This window comes from Cetorhinus maximus, chromosome 17 (assembly GCF_964194155.1).
Source record: "Cetorhinus maximus chromosome 17, sCetMax3.hap1.1, whole genome shotgun sequence".
In the NCBI taxonomy this organism is placed as follows: Eukaryota; Metazoa; Chordata; class Chondrichthyes; order Lamniformes; family Cetorhinidae; genus Cetorhinus; species Cetorhinus maximus.
In genome coordinates this window covers 6,154,188-6,172,074 of record NC_135895.1, presented here as the reverse complement: position 1 = coordinate 6,172,074, position 17,887 = coordinate 6,154,188, and the positions used below count along the sequence as shown (strand labels likewise).

Sequence of the window (17,887 nt, the reverse complement as noted above, 5' to 3'; positions counted from 1 at the left end):
ATCTTAACTCCATCTATGCACCTTCATTCCACATCTATCAATATCCTCGCCTAGCAAAAATCTATTAATTTCAGTTTTAAATTTTGATGTTCAGAGAGTCTTGGGTGCATAGCATCTGTACAAGGAATACAGGAAGTTGATGTGCAGGTACAGGAAGCAATTAGGAAGGCAAATGGCATATTGGCTTTTATTGCAAGGGGATTGGAGTACAGGAACAAGGCAATCTTACTACAATTGTACAGGGTTTGGTGCGACCATGCCTTGAATGCTGTGTGTAGTTTTTGGTCTCCGTATCTAAGCAAGGATAGAGTTGTCCTGCAGATGGAACAGCGAAGGTTCATTAGCTTGGTCCCTGGGATGAGAGGTTCCATAGGGAGCAGAAATTCCAACTCCAGCCTACTAACAGCCTATTTGTCATTAACTAACTGCAGGCCAGCTGCTAATCCCTTGGATGGGCTCTCCAGCACCGACGTTTCAGCCAGAAGGGCAGGGACAATGGTGCTCCCAATAATTCAGCCCTATGAGTTTCGACCTGGGCTTCTGTTCCCATGACAACCAAATCACACAGGCCTGTCTCTGGGCAGAGTTCAATATGACCACCATCCCTCATTCCAGAACATTGTATTTTGCATTAGATTAAAAGAAGGGAGTTTAAAACATAACCTTCTTATAAAGTCTCACATTTGTAACAATGGACTTAATTTTCATGGAGCCGGGGTGACTCCATGGAGGTGTGAAAATGGCGACCGTGACCTGATTCTGGGAGCCCCGACCAGCTCCTGGAGTCCCTGATTTTTAACAGTGCTTTTGAAAGGTGTAGGCTGGTCCGGGTCCTGAGCCTGCACCCTGCATTCTCGACCTGGCCGGCTCCATTGCGGGCATGTCCTAGTCCTCTGCGATTTTCATGGATCTGGGCCAGCTTCTCAAAAAGTCATTGCTAACGGCACCTCAGAGGTGTCGTGAACCATAATCTGGAAGAGGGAACCTTTTAAAAGAATTCAAAAGCTCTTACCCATGGCCCTAATGCCACCTCATGGCCAGGAATGCATAGTAAGGCTTGGCTGAGAGCCCAGACATCCATTAGACTGTTGAAACAGCTGAGTCCCAGGGAATATATTGATTGGCTAACAGCTCTGGCTCTCTGATCTCTTCTGCCAATTGCACAAGGTGAAAATCCCATCTTCCCAAGCACTTTCTCCTGAGGCTACGCACCTTGTAAATGAAAAACCAGCCTAATTTTTGCTTTATCAATTTGCTCCCCCCTATTTGAAGGGTCTATTCTGGAATTCTGCAGATAGTTGCAATTACAATGAAAAGAGAGCCGACTGTTTTAGAACAGAAACTCTAAAGCCAGGCCTGCTTTCTCTATCGTTTAATTGCATCAGATCAGTACAAATGAGATCCCCAGTGCCCATTCTCATATCTTTGCTATTCGATCCTGTATACTGTCAATCAGATACAAGGTTTAAACTGGAGGCAATTTATTCTGTGAAGTGGCAATCGAAGTGGTAAGCAGGGTATTTTTGATTTTCCAGTGGGGAGGTGGGTCCGGGTGCGGGGAGCAGGGGGGGTAAGTATTTTAACATAATAATTACCCCTTTTGAGAACCAGAGGTGACAGGAAGAAAAACAATGGGCAGAATTTTACGGCAGCGGGATTTTACGTTCCCGCTGTCGTCAATGGCATTTATAATGGCCTCGTCCCCGCCAAAACGGCGCCATAAAATTCTGCCCCGTATACGCAGGGATACAGGTGTTGTGCTCGTGAACCATAATATGGAAGAGGGAACCTTTTAAAAGAATTCAAAAGCTCTTACCCATGGCCCTAATGCCACCTCATGGCCAGGAATGCATAATAAGGCTTGGCTGAGAGCCCAGACATCCATTAGACTGTTGAAACAGCTGAGTCCCAGGGAATATATTGATTGGTTAACAGCTCTGGCTCAGGATCTACTGCCTGAGAGGGCGCCTAGAAGCAGATCCCACAGAAAAAAACATTTAAAAGGGATTTGAAAAGGGAAAGTTTTCAGGGCCAGGGAAAAGAACAGGGGCAGAGGGCAAAAAAGCTGGCATAAGCACGATGGGCCAAATGACCTATCCTTGTGTACCAAATCATTGCCTGGTTCTGTGACTGCTGAACAGCAGTGAGCTAGGAGAGAGAACACAAAAAAAAAGCTGCCTTTTAAGAGACCTTTACAAATGGAGACTTAAATAATGAAGAGTTCAGAGAGCAAGTATCGGGGAGAAGAGCCAAAATTCAAAGTAGCCCATGGTGTGCAGTGCTTTGAGGTATTTCTGAGAGATGTGATAGGGTGCCACGCGCTCCTGCATTGTCCCTTTATCTCTGTATGGTGTCTACAGCTTTATATCTTGATTGCACTATGGTTCCTCTCCCGCTTTGTGAAATAAAATGGTTACAGATTAAATGGCTCGCCCTGAAATGTTACAGAAACGTCAATCAAGCGGAATCACAAATTGGTAATAGTCAATACTGCCCCCCTAAAATTCAAAGCCTGTCACAGAGCTCCAATACATTTGGGAACAGAGGGCACTTATTCCGCAAAGATGCCTGAGAGGGAGTTATAATCCTTGTAAGGTTTTTAGAGGACACAGCCTTTGCTCCCACATCAGTCTCTGCTGAGGTGGAATAATCAGTTCCTCGTAGTGAGGCACAAGGCAGTGATTAAACAGGGCAATGCTGCTGACAGGATAGGCCAAGCAGACAAACGGTTTACAATCACTAACACAGCTCAGATTATTGCAATTTTTATTCTTGAGTATGTTTAGTCATGCCTCAATGCAAAGTGCTGCTGTCAGTGTTCTTAATCAACTTTCATTTTAGCAATAGTTGCTGTGGCAGTACAAAATTTGAGTGTTGCTGCAAAAAGAGACATTCTGCCAAAGCTGTTCATTTTGCACTCATCAGGACAGAATCACAAGGATATCAAATCTCAAAGGGAACAAAAATTTATACTGCACGAGGAGAGGGTGCTAATTGGTTGGCAAGTGTACTCTGATTGGTAGAGGTGTTGCCATGGAGACTGCACCAGGAAACAGTTAACTGCCAAGCTTATGTTTAAATTTAAACCAGACAGGTCGACTCTGATTGGTCAAGGCATTGCCATGGGGAATTATCCTTTTTATTAGGTTTTCAGGAATTTACAGTTTATGAGGTCTTGTGGAGCTTTTGGAAGTATCCTTGCCTTTAAGCCAGAAACTCCAGGCAGAGCCATCCCTAGGGCACGGCAAATTGGGGTGACCACCCTGGGACCCGCACTCTGGGGGGCCCCGCGCTTCAACATCACGGTGCCAGATGTAATACTTTGCACACACCCGTCAGAGTGTGCGTGTATTGTAAACGTGTACTTACATTTTTTTAAAAATCCACTAAGCATAGTGAGACCATAGGTTCCTGGGATGTGAAGTCTTTTGCTTTTCACCGAATCGCACTCAACGTGGGGATGGAAGTGGAAGCCGCCGTGGGGGTGACCTTTGAATGTGTGTGACCCTTCGTTTCTGGTTCAGTTTGAAGGCGCCTGTTTAATTAACACAAAGGAGCGGCCCTATTGTTACTTAGGATACAATGGCTGGCGGTAGCAGAAGCAGAGACAAATGGAGGAAATATAGCTCGGGTGTGGAGGAAAGGCAGAAAAGAAAGAAGAGGGAAGAAATGGTCAAGACCCTGAAAGGTTTGCTGGAAAATTTCCTGGTTTTTAAACGTGTTTTGGCTAGTGAGGAAAATGCTGAATTGATGCGCTCCAGCGAATGTACCACCATGACTGAGGAAGAGGACATTAAATGCAAAATGTACACAGCTTGATAAAATAGCCAATACTTCCGATGCTAGTTCCACTGAAGAAGAAATGTATGATCCAGCAAATTATACTTAAGAAGTACAATCTAATATAACTACATTGTAATTACACATCTGGGCACTATCAATATTTAACCTGCCCTCGACGCTCATTATAACCAGATTTCATCTGTATAGAAATATTACGAGGGGCCCCACACAGTGTGAATTGCCCCGCACCCCCTTAGGGACGGCCCTGGCTCCGGGTTTGAGTCCCACCCCGGGACTTGATTTAAAAGGATGGTGCGTTCATAACACAGCCAAACAGGTTGAATGTTAATCTAGTAAATCCTTCCAACACACGCCAATGGCAGGAGGTAAGAGTGGGAGAGATTCCTGTTCGGCCATTTGATGGAAAGAAAAGTTGGAGCCTCTACCATCACTGTCCATAGTTCCAGTTTGCCGGTTGCCACAGCAACTCGGACTCCCCGACCACCGCACTTTTTACTGAGCTCTCATACAAACAAGTTGCTGCTGTCGCCATTGACAGTTCCCTTGAAACAAGGGTGGTGTCTGCCACACTTCATGATTTTTGTGTGTCCTCGGGTGACTGAGCAGGCCAATCCTGGAGGCAGAGAGGACAGCAGTTGCCCTGAGGAAGGGGTATTCTCAAGCCCGTGTTCAGCTCTCTCTCCTTCTGCTTACGCACAGGTACACATGCATGTGTGGCTCTTGTGAATCCATTGTATTATAAAGGGTGCATTCAAATAGAAACCATTGTATATTTAGGCATACTAACACACTTATTTTATGAAGTCACCACACTCTGCATCCTGACCATGGGGAGCCTGCCAGAGGAACATATCGTTATATCAGGCTGCTTACACCATGAGCAATGAAGACTGAGTCACAAAGACAGCTTGTTTGCCCCTAGGTTCTGGATTTAGTTAAGGTTGAGAAGGGGTCCTGAATATGGGTGGTCACATCATCTGGGGTTGGTGCCTCTCAGGATATTGAGTAGGGTAATTAATGTTTCATATCAAAACTTAATTCTTGGGATTCCTTCATCACCCATTCTGTGCTTACTTATACATTGGATCCCAACGTGGCAGTGTAGTAAAGTGAGGTACCCTGTCCCATTAAGAGAATGCAAGTGTGCTGATCATGTGACAGCGCTGACAAATCACTGTACAACATGGGCAACTGGGAACTGTAAGCCTAGTTCTGGAGGCTTTTGAGTGAGCACGTATGATCAGGTGCTCTGCCCTGTGTCTCAATAAACCATCACTGTTTATTCTTACATCAGTCTCTCCGATTATTGATTGCAAACAGCAATTGAGGAGAACATAGGAAGGCGTGCAGTTAGAGTTCGGTTGGCCAACAAACTCATTTACCCACGACCTAAAAGGGACTGACTCAATTTAAAGAATTCTGATCTTGGTTTTCTGATCCCTCCATGCCAAGCCCCTCCCTAGGTCTTCAGCTCTGGAATTTCCTCCCTAAACCTCTCCTCCACTCAACCTCTCTCTCACTCTCTCCTCTCTTTAATATACCAGGTGAAAACCGCACAGTTAACCAAGCATTTGGTCACCTGTCCTATGAAATCTTTATGGCCTGAATTTTCGGCTCGGCGGGTGGGTGCGGGGCCTGCTCGCTGAGGCGTAAAATGACGCACGGTGACGTCAGGCGGGTGTCCAGGCATCACCGCACGTCATTCAGATTTTCAGTTCGGCAGGCGGCAGCCAACTCAGCTGTGCGCCCGCCGACCTATCAAAGGCCTGTTAAAGCCATTTAAAAATCAATTAAAGTGATAAACTGAGCGGCCTGTCCAACCTTAAGGTTGTCGGGCAGGCGAAGAGCCCAGGCGGCCTTCGCATTTTTCATGGAACCTCATCCACGGGCGGGAAGAGGCTTCATGAAGGGTTTATAAATTAAATAAAGTTTTCTATTAATTTCCACTGACATGTACCAGCTCATGTGACACTGTCACATGAGAGGACAGGTCCTAAAATTTTTTTCCTTTCTTTATTTCAATTTTTTGAAACTTAAACTAATCTCCCTGAGGCACAGAGGGGCCTCCGGGAGATTTAAGTGCTCTTTCACGCCCGCGCAGGCCCTAGATCAGGGAATCCCCTCCCCCCACCCGCACAGGGAGGGGTCAGCGCTTCCAAGCACGCATCATGCTGGGTGGGCCTTAATTGGCCCGCCCACATAAAATGGCGGCGCGGGCCCGATCGGGGGCGGCGATCGGGTTCGGGCCCGCCCCCGCACAACCCCACCCCTCCTGACGGGGGGGGAGAATTCTCCCCGATGTGGCAAGCGGCCAAATTTTATTTGTTAACACACCTGTGAAGTGCCACTTACTTTGTTAAAGGTATGATATTAAAGCAATTTATTACTACTTTTTACTTGTGCAATTGAAGCAAAGCTCCCAACACTGTTTCCTTGAAGATGGACAGATTAATGTTCCCACTCAAATTCCTGTTTTGAGAATCTCGGGTAATTTTCTCTGAAACTGATTGTGAAATGTTCGCCGGGTTAGAAGTTGTCTGTAAACTATTTCCTCCTCGGGCTCTGCATATTTCTGGTCTGTAATGATCTGTGCCCTCTGCTTAGTTTTGTGGGCCTCATCCTCGAAAGGAAACAATCTCGATTTCTTTTTCAAAAGTTTTGGAAGGCAATTAACAATAAAAAAAATTCCCCAACACTCGCATTGTGCTGATATCAGAAACGATGCAGCAGAGAGAGGATAATGTTATACTTTGGAAAACCAGATGGTGAAGGATAGAACTGGGGCTAATCTTTACAAACTTTTACAAAATATTTATTTACAGAGATATACATTACAAGCAGGCACCTTCTAACCCAGCAACTAAAGTTTCGATCTGTTCCTCTTTATAGCAGCATAAGTAAAACCCTAGTTACCATCGAATACAATTAAATATCATTAAATATATAATAGATAAATAACACCATGCCTAACAACAACACCAACCTGTATTTATATAGTGCCGTTAACACAATAACATGTCCCAAGACCTTTCACAGGAGCATTTTGAAGTAAATTTTGACACCAATCCACAGAAGGAGATATGAGCAGATTACCAAAGGCTTGATCAAAGCAGTAAATTCAAAGGAGTGTCTTAAAGGAAGAAAGAGAGGTTAAGAGTCAGAGAGGTTTAAGGAGGGAATCTCAGAGCCTCAGGCCTAGGCAGCTGAAGGCTTGGTCATTAATGGTGGAGTAATTAAAACTGGGGATGCTTCAGTGACCAGAATTAGATACACTCAAACACCTAATGGGGCTGGAGGAGGTTACAGAGAAAGCGAGTGAAGAGGCCACAAAGGGTCTTAAAAACAAGGATGATAATTTTAAATCTGAGGTGCCTTTTGATCAGGAGTCAATGTAGGCCAGTGAGCACAGGGGCGATAAGCGAATGGGATTTGGAGCGACTTAGGACACATACAGCAGAGTTTTGGATAACCTTAAACTTGCAGGTATATATTTTTTCATTCGTTTATGGGATAAGGGCATCACTGGCTAGGCCAGCGTTTATTGCCCATTCCTAATTGCCCTTGAGAAGGGGGCGGCGAGCTGCCTTCTTGAACCACTGCAGTCCATGTGGTGTAGGTACACCCACAGTGCTGTTAGGGAAGGAGTTCCAGGATTTTGACCCAGCGACAGTGAAGGAACGGTGATATATTTCCACATCCCGTGAATGAGTAAAAAAAAGTAAATGGCTTCAGTCTTACCAATATTTAATTGGAGGAAATTTCTGCTTATTTAGTACTGAATCTGGACAAGAAATCTCATAATTTAGCAGCAGTAGGGGAATCAAGAGAGGCGGAGGTGAGATATCACTTAGTGTCGTCAGTATACATTAGGGGAAGATGGTGGCGTAGTGATAATGTAATTGGATTAGTAATCCAATGGTTTAGGCTAATATGCTGGGGTGCATGGGTTCAAATGCAGCTGATGAAATTTGAGTTTTGTTCAGGTAACAACTTGATTGAAGCATATAAGACCCTGAAGGGTCTCGACAGGGTGGATGTGGAGAGAATGCCCCCTCTTGTGAGAGAATCTAGAACCAGGGGTTACTGTTTAAAAAATAGGGAGTTGCTCATTTAAAACAGAGATGAGGTGAATTTTTTTTCATTTCGAGGGTCATGAGTTTTTGGAACTCTCTTCCTGAAAAGGCGGTGGAAGCAGAGTCTTTGAATATCTTTATGGTAGAGATGGATAGATTCTTGGTAAGCAAGGGGGCGATCGGTTATCAGGGTAGGTGGGATGCAGATTTCAGGTTACTATCAGATCAGCCATGATCTTATTAAATGGTGGAGCAGGCTCGAGGGGCTGAATGGCCTATTCCTGCTCCTTGTTCATATGTTTGTAATAAATCTGGAGACAAAAGCTAGATTCAATAATGGTGACCATGAAACTATTGTCAATTGTTGTAAAAACCCATCTGGTTCACTAATGTCCTTTAGGGAAGGAAATCTGCCGTCCTTACCTGGTTTAGCCTACATGTGACCCCAGGTGTACAGCAATGTGGTTGACCCTTAACTGCCCTCTGAAATGACCCAGCAAGGTCAGCTCAAGGGCAATTAAGGGTGGGCAACAAATGGTGGCCTTGCCCACATCCCATGAAAGAATAAAGGAAAAAAAGAGGAAACTAACACTGTGCTTTGGGACCATGTCACTGAGGGGCAGCATGTAGATGAGAAATAGAAGGGCACCCAGGGTAGATCCTTCAGGGACAACCAGAGGTAATGGTGTGGGAATGGGAAAAGGATCTATCCTAGGAAATTCTCAATGATTCAATAGGTAAGAGTGGAATTAGATTAATTTACCTGGACAATGTAAGAGAGAAGGTGGAGAAGGATTGTTAATTATATCAAAGACTCCAGACAAGAGAAGAAAAATGAGGAGACAGTGCACCATACTCTCTGTCATATAGGGTATCGCTTGTGACTTGCATAAGGGGGATGGAGGGGTAATTGCATCAGATTTGTAAGAGAAAGGAGCAGTACCTGAGGAGAGGGAGCTGTATACAGGCCAGGGAGGAAAGTTGGTTGGCTGTTTAGTGGGAGCAGGGAGCAGGGGAGCATCTCTGTTCATGATCAGCTTGGGACTAACATGACAGGAAATAAGGAAGAGACTAGAGACTGATGCAGAGCTAAGTAGGGAAGGAAGGATGTGGCAGAGAGAGCAGATCGCCTCAATCTTACTGACACGAAGGTCATGAGCTCCTTGCACTGTGTTTAGAGGGGACGGTGGAGGAAAGAGTTTAAGGAGATGTAGGCGGGGGAGAAAAGAAACTGCAAGTTATATTTACATTTGAGGATGATGCTGATGTGGTGAGCGGTTTTGGCAGAGGTGAGCTGGTCTCGAATGTGCGCCATAAACATTCAAATCTGTGTTCCTTAAACTTACGGAAGTGAAGATGGGGGGGCGGGGGGGCGGTAATGGAGGGAGGGCGGGGTGCATACCTCGGGAAATAGTTTGGGTGAGAGAGAGTAAGGGTTTTAGGACAAGTACCATATTAATATATGAACTCTATTTGACTACTTGCAAGACTTGTTATACCTACATGGTTCACATGCACTGATTGTGCAAGTGTGTATGTAATAAAGTACACAAAGGGCCAAGTGGCCTGCTCCTGCTCCTAATTTATAGGTTCATATGTAACAGGTAAGTGTGCATTGGTCTCTTGACAAAACAGAAGACCACAAGCCATACTGAAATTAGACGCTTTGCCTTGTTGAACTAGCTGTGTGAGGCTATTAGTGACAATGAGGGGGATCCATTAAGGTCACGGCAATCTGGATAATTTTACTTCCCTGCCGACACCCAGAGCAATAATTAACACTTACAGCTGAAGAAATGTTGGATTTAGGTGTCAGCGATTGAAATTTCTCATTGTAATTTGACAATAATGTAAGCACTGCGAGATGGTAGATGATAATAGTCAAATTGCCCAAGTTATTACTTCCCAACGATTGCTAAACTTACCTTCAGGTGCCAATCTATTCTTACAACATAGGGCACTTTGGGCTGAATACAGCTTCAACATGTTGTTATCCATTTGGTACATTTCACCTGTAGTTTATATGTCAGGAACTGGCAAATGTATAAGACATAAATATTTGAAAAATATATAACAAATGTGCGAGCGACATGTATAAATATTTGTTAATCGTGACCAGTGGTGACTGAAGCCAGATGCCAGGCCAGCAGGTTTCAGAACTGTCTGCTCCTTCATCCTGCTAGAATTTGAGAGAGCGGAATTTAGAAACCCAGGACAATGCTCCAGGGTGTGTTGCTGTTTTGTGTCCGACCCCAATAGCACCACCTCTCGGCTGGTAGGTCTGTGGTTGACCAGCGAATGCCTTTTCTGAGGGAAGGTCAACAATGCTATTTGCACCAAATTCTCCATAAACGTTTATTTCTCTGCCTCAAGAATTTGGCTCCCCCCCACCCCCTCATCCCGCTTGCCGATCCCCCACCCCACCCTCCAGCCCATCCCCCCCAGCCCCCCGCACCCCCGTGGAAGCAAAGTCAGCCTGGAGCCTGACTCAGCCATAAAGCACTGTGCGGCGGCTAAAACGAGGGGCAAGTGGGGCTTCTGTCCTTCACTGGGGAGCAGAGCCCGCCCTCTGGAGTAGCCAGCATAGTCCGATTGGCTGACAGCTCCATCAGTCCTGGCAGCGCCAGGAGTGTGTCCGTGGCCGCAGCCAAAATTGCGAGGGCAGAAGGAAGAAAGAACGCCAATGGACCCCCAGAGCAGGTAAGTCTGGGGACTCGGGCAGGGAGGGTTTGGGCAGGTCAGGGGGGAGGGGGTGGGGAGGTTGGTGGGTTCAAGGCTGCGGGTGGGTGGGTAGGAAGGAAAGGGGGAGCCCCTCACTCTTTGGGTGGGGCTGCCTCATGATCGGCAAAGGGCAGCCCCCTAAGAGTAAACCGCCAAACCCACCACCACCCCCCTTCCTTCCTGCCCTTTGAAGAACTTAGTAAACAAAATATTTTTTAAAAATTGGGCTTCCTGCTCCCAACTGTCTGCCCACGCCAAACGTTTTATGGCGTGGGCAGCGTATTATTAGGGGTCTATTAGCTTGATAACAAGCCTAATTGACCCTTAATTGCTTATTTGAATATGGTGGGTGGGCTCCCAATTTTGGCATCCGCCCACCACCCATATTATGGGGGTGAGCTTGGGGGGCGGGTGGCAAGTTGGTGGGCTGGGCACTCGTCCTATTTTACATGCCCCCCCCCCCGCCCAAAACACATCAGGCGGGGGCACGTTAAATACAACAACGAAAGTGTAACTTTAGTATAACACGGCACAACGTTCTGTCCCCCAGAGGAACTCATGATCCTCCGATCCACGATGGAAATATTAAGCAGAAAGAAAATGCATTCAACGAGATATCCACCTGAAGCAAATGTATTGATATTATTAAATTGAAAGGGAAACCAGACCTGACTCTTCCTGTAACAAAAAACATGAACAATAAGTGCACTAGTATACTTGGCCAGTTACCTGAAGCACAGTATAAGCCTTTACAGGAATTAAAGTGCTAAAGGCATATTGAATACATGCGAATCCCAATAGTATCATCCAATAAGTGGCTGATTTGACCAGAAATTCTACCGTAGCGATTTTCAGTTATGGCACAGACATAGCGACCCAGAGATCGGGGATTTAAACCCCACCATAAGCAAGCCCTGGAACTGAATTTGATAAATTTGGCCATTTATGAGCTGGTACCACTTGAGAGATGAGAACCTGCCTGCATGTGACTCTAGCACCACACTAAGTGGTTGACTCCAAAGCCAAACTAAGATAATAACTATTAGGGACAGCTAGGGATGCACAATAAATGCGACCTCGCCCAGTATTAAAATCACAAGATGATTACAGCACAGAAAACAGTCATTCAACTCGTCATGTCCATGCCGGCTCTTTGCAAGAACAACCCAAATGGTCCCACTTCCCTGTCTTTTCCCTGTAGCCCCGCAAATGTTTTTATTTTCTTTTTAGATAATTATCTAATTCTCTTTTGAAGGCCTCAATTCAATTTGCTTCCACACACTTTCAGGTAGTAAATTTGGATACAAACCACCCATAAAATGTCTTTCCTCATGTCATCATTGCTTCTTTTACTAATCACCTTAAATCGGTGCCCTCTGGTTCTCAATCCTTCCCTCAACTGAAGCATTTTCTCCCCTATCCACTCCAGACCCCTCATGACTTTATAAAATCTCCTCTTAATCTTCTCTTCTCCCAGGTGAACAGCGCAATCCTCGCCAATCTATCCACATAACTGAAGTTTCTCATCCCTGGAACAATTCTTGTGAATCTTTTTCATGACCTCATATGCTTCCTAAAGTGTGGTGTCCAGAACTGGACACAATACTCCAGTGTTTTGTATATGTTCATCATAACCTCTAGGCTTTTGTATTTTATGACCCTATTGATAAAGCCCAGGATCCCAGACGCTTAGCTCTTTTTCAACCTTTCTGCCACCTGCAGTGACTTATGCACATATGACCCCAGGCGCCTCTGCTCCTACACCCCCTTTAGAATTGTACCCTTTCTTTTACATTGCCTTTCCTCATTCTTCCTACCAAAATGAGTAATTTTACACTTCTCTGTGTTAATTTTCAGCTGCCACTTCTCTGCCCATTCCACTAGCCTGTCTATGTCCCTTTAAAGTTTAGCACCATCCTCCTCACAGTTCATAATACTTCCAAGTTTTGCATCATCAGCAAATTTTGAAACCGTGTCCTGTACACCCAAGTCTAGGTCAAGAATATATAATCAAGAAAAGCAGGGCTCCTAACACTGACCTCTGCGCACTCCATTACACACCTTGCTCCGGCCCAAAAAGCAACTGGTCATCAATACTCTGTTTTCTGTCACTCAACCAATTTTGTATCCAAAGTGCTACTGTCCCTTTTATTCCATGATCTCTAACTTTGCCGACAAGCCCGTTGTGTGGCATTTCATCAAATGTATTTTGGAAGTCCATGTACACCACATCAACTGCACTATCTTAATCAACCCTCTGTTACCGTGAAGATGGATATTATTATTTTAATATTTCAGGAATATGGTGGTATTCTGTAAAGAAGGTTGTATGTGTGTGTGTGTGTGTGTGTATCCATGATTAATTAAACCAGGGGAAGGTTAATAGAGGCAGCTTGTCTGTTAGAGTTTAGAGATAAAAGGGTAAAGGTGCTTGATGCATGCATTTGTAATGAGAGGTTATGGTGAGGTTGGATTTACAAGTAACTAGTTTGGGTTTTTAAAATTTGCACTAGGAGACATATAGGGTCTTGGCTTTTCAGCTGTTAAATTTCAAAGGTTTCATAAGTAAACAATGGAAGGCTATTAAATTTTATTTGACCCAAAAGTGGGGGCAATAAGAAAAATGAAAGATTTTTATATTTTGAAAAAGTTGAGTTGATAGAGGGACTAAGGACAATGGAATCTAAGATGAAAAGGGAAAAGGATATTTAAGGAAAGATGTTGATCTGAGTGTGTGGAGGCTGTGTGTGGGGGAGACGTCCGAGACCAGCTTTGTGCTGAGGGGTGTGAAATCTGAAACAGCATCCAGTTCTCAAGCCAGAGAAGTCTTTGTTTCAGAAAGCAGTTTGTTTTCTGAACTTTCTTGGATTTCCACAGCATAATGGAAGTGTTTGAGGAGTCGTGTGGTAAAACCTTTACTAAAGTAACAGCAGTTTTTGCCTTGGGGTAATATCACTGGATCTTTATATTTAAAAATCTATAAGGGAGTTGTTGCCAAGTAGTTTACTCGTGTGTTCTGACCAAGTGGGTTTTTTGGGGGGGAATGTTTTGTAAAGCTGTTTCAACTGTGTAACTCTAGTAATATGTGCTTAAGTTTTTTTTCTTCTTGTTAATGAATCATGTTTAAAGTCCTAATGGTGTTACTGGAGTTCTACGCTTCAGGGATCAGTAGCTTTTCCTCTTCGTTTTCAAAATACAAATAAAAAGGTTATGATCAGTAAGATAGATTTCCATCTGAGGTCTGGCTGGCTCAGCAAATAACATCAGCTGTGGACCTAACGGTTACTTCATCAAAAATCCAAGTTTTAGTTAAACATTACTTGCCCTTAACAAACCTGTGCTAGGTTTCCTTAATTAAACCGCACTTTCCTAAGTGGCTGTTAATTTTGCCCTGAATCATCGATTCTAAAAGCTTTCCCACCATTGAGGTTACCCAAGCCCTGAGAAACATATCAAAAGAAAATTTACCTCAGACCACATGAACAACTGATTGACAGCATATTCTGGGCATCTGACTCATGGATTATTCGAATGAGGGTGGGGCACATTTAACTGTGACTCACTCCCAAAAGTCTAAACACTGAATACTGGAACCGAGGATGATAAATACTTGGCACTTTCCAGTGTCTATCTGAATGTGTGAAATCTATAGCGTCAGAGTGAAGTTAGCAGATCAAAATCAGAGTTCAGCGTTGTCACTGGGTCTGCAAAACAACATGTTTAAGAAAATATGCCCCACGCTCCCATGAAAGATTCAGATTTCGGAAGAAGCTTGCCTTGTCCTTTAATAAGCTTACTGAACTTTATTTCAGCGCAAAATATCTTGAAGAATTTATCACATGGAGAACAAGGGATGTCTGGGTGTAATTATGAGGCAATAATATTTTTGAGGGTTTGGTTTACTACACAACCCATTATCACAAAATTAGATTATGACCTTGAAGTCATACAATATTGGTCAAGTACTGTTTTAATCTACAGGGGGTATTAATTAGATTTGGAACCAATTTATGATGCTAGTTATTCTCAGATCCCCTCCTCACCAACCCCCACCTACCCCACCCCCCCAACCACACCTCAATCCCCACGAGAATCAATAAAGATGGTACAAAACATTGTCTTTAATTACTTGAGAATGTCCAGAGCAAAAACAGGCCACTCAGCCTAACAGGTCCATGCTGGTGTTTATGCTCCACATGAACCTCTTCCCACCCCCTCTTAATCTAATCATATCAACACATCCTTCCATTCCTTTCTCCTTCTTGTAGTGATCTAGCTTCCCCTTAAATGCATCCATATTATTTACCTCAACCATTCCCTCTGCTAGCGAGTTTCACATCCTCGGCATTCCTGGGAAACGAGATTCCTCCCGAATTCTTGAACGGATTTATTAGTGACTATCTTTTTTTTAAATTCATTCATGGGATGTGGGTATCACTGGCTAGGCCAACATTTATTGCCCATCCCTAGTTACTGTTGAGAAGGTGGTGGTGAGCTGCCTTCTTGAACCACTGCAGCCCATGTGGTGTAGGTACACCCACAGTGTTGCTGGGGAGGGAGTTCCAGGATTTTAATTCAGCAACAGTTTTTTATGGACTTCCAAACAAGGGGAAACATCTTCTCCAAATTTACCTTATCAGACCCTTTCCTAACCTTAAAGAACTCTTATCAGGTCACCATTCTGCCTTTTATTTTCTAGAGAACAAAACCCCAGTGCCGTTCAGTCTTTACTGATAGTCATTGCCTCTCTTTCTTTTCAGACAACCTTCTCCCTTCTTTACCTCAAGGAACGAGCCACTGGGATATGGTTCTAAAGTTAGCTTCATCTCAAGTATTGTGCCAAAGTGACTGTCATTACTGTTAAACTTCCTAAAGCCAGTTGGTGAAGATGGAGACCAGAACATCTACTCAGTTTTAGAGTTATTCACAAAGTGAAACATTACAAATGTATAGCCCTTAACTCTACAACCCACCACCAATATCAATAAACGTCTCTTTATACTCTTTGGAGTATAAGCAAAATATAAGCTAATTAACTGATGAACCACCTCTTAAAAGTGCACTGTAACAAAATCAGAAACAAAAGAGAACTTATCATATTAGATTCAAATATCGTTGCCGGGGCTGATGATGCACTCCAGCCCCTGCAGTGCCCCCCTGGTCACAGAAGACCTCAGGCATACTGACGGACATGACGTGCTCCTTCTCCAAGGACACTAGAGCGCAGATGTGACCACGGAAGAGGGGCAGACAGCTGGGTCGGGTGACCCCTTCAACTACCCGCTGGTCATTTTGGCCAGGCCCAGGAGCAGGCTTACAACAAGGTCCTCCAATATGCAGCCCCCCCATCCCCTCCAGCCCCCCACCCCCTCATCCCACCCCACCCACCCCCCCCTCTTTCCCCAACCCTCCAGACCAAAGATCAGAAGTGTGGGGCTGAAGGGCAAACAAAACTTGAGGGGCAGCCCCCTCAAATAATCAAAAAAGGGCTGCAGCCTCGCGCAACCAATATACACATGAACACGAGCCCCTCAAAGCCTCAGTAAATACGGGCAGCCTGGGAGTCCATGAAGCTAGTTAATCTTCTATTGTACGAGAATGCTGCGTCCACAGAAAATTCCCGACGGAAAAGGGGAGGTGTCTCACGTAGAGAGCGTCCCACCAGAGCCCCACACCACCTCCAGGCGACAAAGTGTCTCTTTCTACCCCTTTGAGCAAGCCTAAAACAATTAACCCAATTAACTAATGAACCGCCCCTTAAAGAGACACTGTAACCAAGAACAAAAAAATGTCTCTTTGAGGATACATTACCAATAAAATAAACTAATTAGCTAATAAGCAAAGTAATTAATTAGCCATCCTTCAAAGCGATGGTGTAACAAAAACAAAACTATGACAAATTTATTAAATTAAAGTAATATTTTGGAGGTCAGTGATGGACTCCAGCCCCTGCAACACTGACCAGTCTCAGAAGCCCTCATGCATACTGGTGAACACCATATACTTCCTCTCCAAGGAGACCCAGGCATGAGACTGTCACTGGGAGTGTCAGACTGGATTAAGTGTTTAGATCTGCTGAGTGGGATTTGAACCCACAATCATCTGAGTCAGAGACTAGCCACTGAGTCATGGTTAATATTAGTATCCCTTTATACCTGTATAAGTAATTATCCAATGAGCACCCCCCAACATCCCCCCCCACTTCCCCCGCCTCCCCATTTACACTTACTCTTATTTTATACAATTAACAATCACCTGTGATGCTTGGCAGTGAATAGTAGCAAGTTCTTTAAGCAGGAGAATGCTAGCCATGTCTGATCATGTCATATCCCAACCTCCACATACAGACGTGCAGCTCGAGCTGGTGCCAGTGTATAATCATTGGGAGCTGCCAATCGGGCTACTTTTCTCAACATTAAGGTTTGCAGATGAAATGTAATACTCCTGCTCCAGGTTAGATTAGGTAACACGCACAGAATGGTGATTAAATCTAGGGCACTCCTAGATTTTACAATACTTTAACCATTAAGGAAGCAGGACTCATGAATGTGACAAAAAAAACTCGCTGCTGATTACCATGAATGCTGGTTGTGTTATGTGCTAACTAAAGGCTTAATTTGAGATTATTAGAGCAATGTTTATACAAGCTAAACAACACACTGCCCACTGGGAAGAGAGCATTAACTATCTACACCCATCTGGTCAAGTACCAGATACGAATATCTTTTCTCATTGGATTACTGGAATACATACATTTCATTTTCCCAGCCAATGTCATACCCCATAATTTAATTTGCCAATCATGTTCAGGGCAGCTTTACATGAATCAGTGCATGATTCTATTAAGATTAATTTCATTTTAATTACTGAACACTTGACGCTTGGGAAAATATAAGATGGTTCTTAATTAATTAGATATTCAGATTGAATCATAGGTATGAACCTCGAGCACCTTTTTGTCTTTTCAACAACAAGGTGCGGAAGACCATTCAGCCCACACATCTACATCCAGCCCAAATGATATGTTATATGCTGTGGAGATTCAGGGGAGAGATGCACTTTGGTCCCAATTTCTTTTCTAGGCATCATGTTATGACAGACATCAGATGCCAATAAGCTCCATGATATCCTCGCTGAAGGGTTAACTCATTGTTCAGTAAATGTTCAGCTCTGCAAAATATTAACCACCATTTCTAGTCTAACTGAGGGTATGACAAATATACTTCTCTTTCTTTAAATGTGTATTTACATAATTCTGTTTAACTTGGCACTTTTAATTATATGGAGGG

At 44.1% G+C, this 17,887-nt stretch overlaps 1 protein-coding gene across 1 annotated transcript in view; it reads right to left on the bottom strand.

The window, feature by feature from the left end:
• Positions 1–16,961, bottom strand: part of LOC144692152 (lysophosphatidic acid receptor 3-like) — a 68,403-nt gene extending 51,442 nt beyond the window's left edge. The window contains exon 1 of the mRNA XM_078560663.1: positions 16,854–16,961. The gene's annotated coding sequence lies outside the window, so the exon portion shown is untranslated. The remainder of the gene's footprint in view (positions 1–16,853) is intronic.
• Between the last annotated feature and the right edge of the window lie 926 nt (positions 16,962–17,887).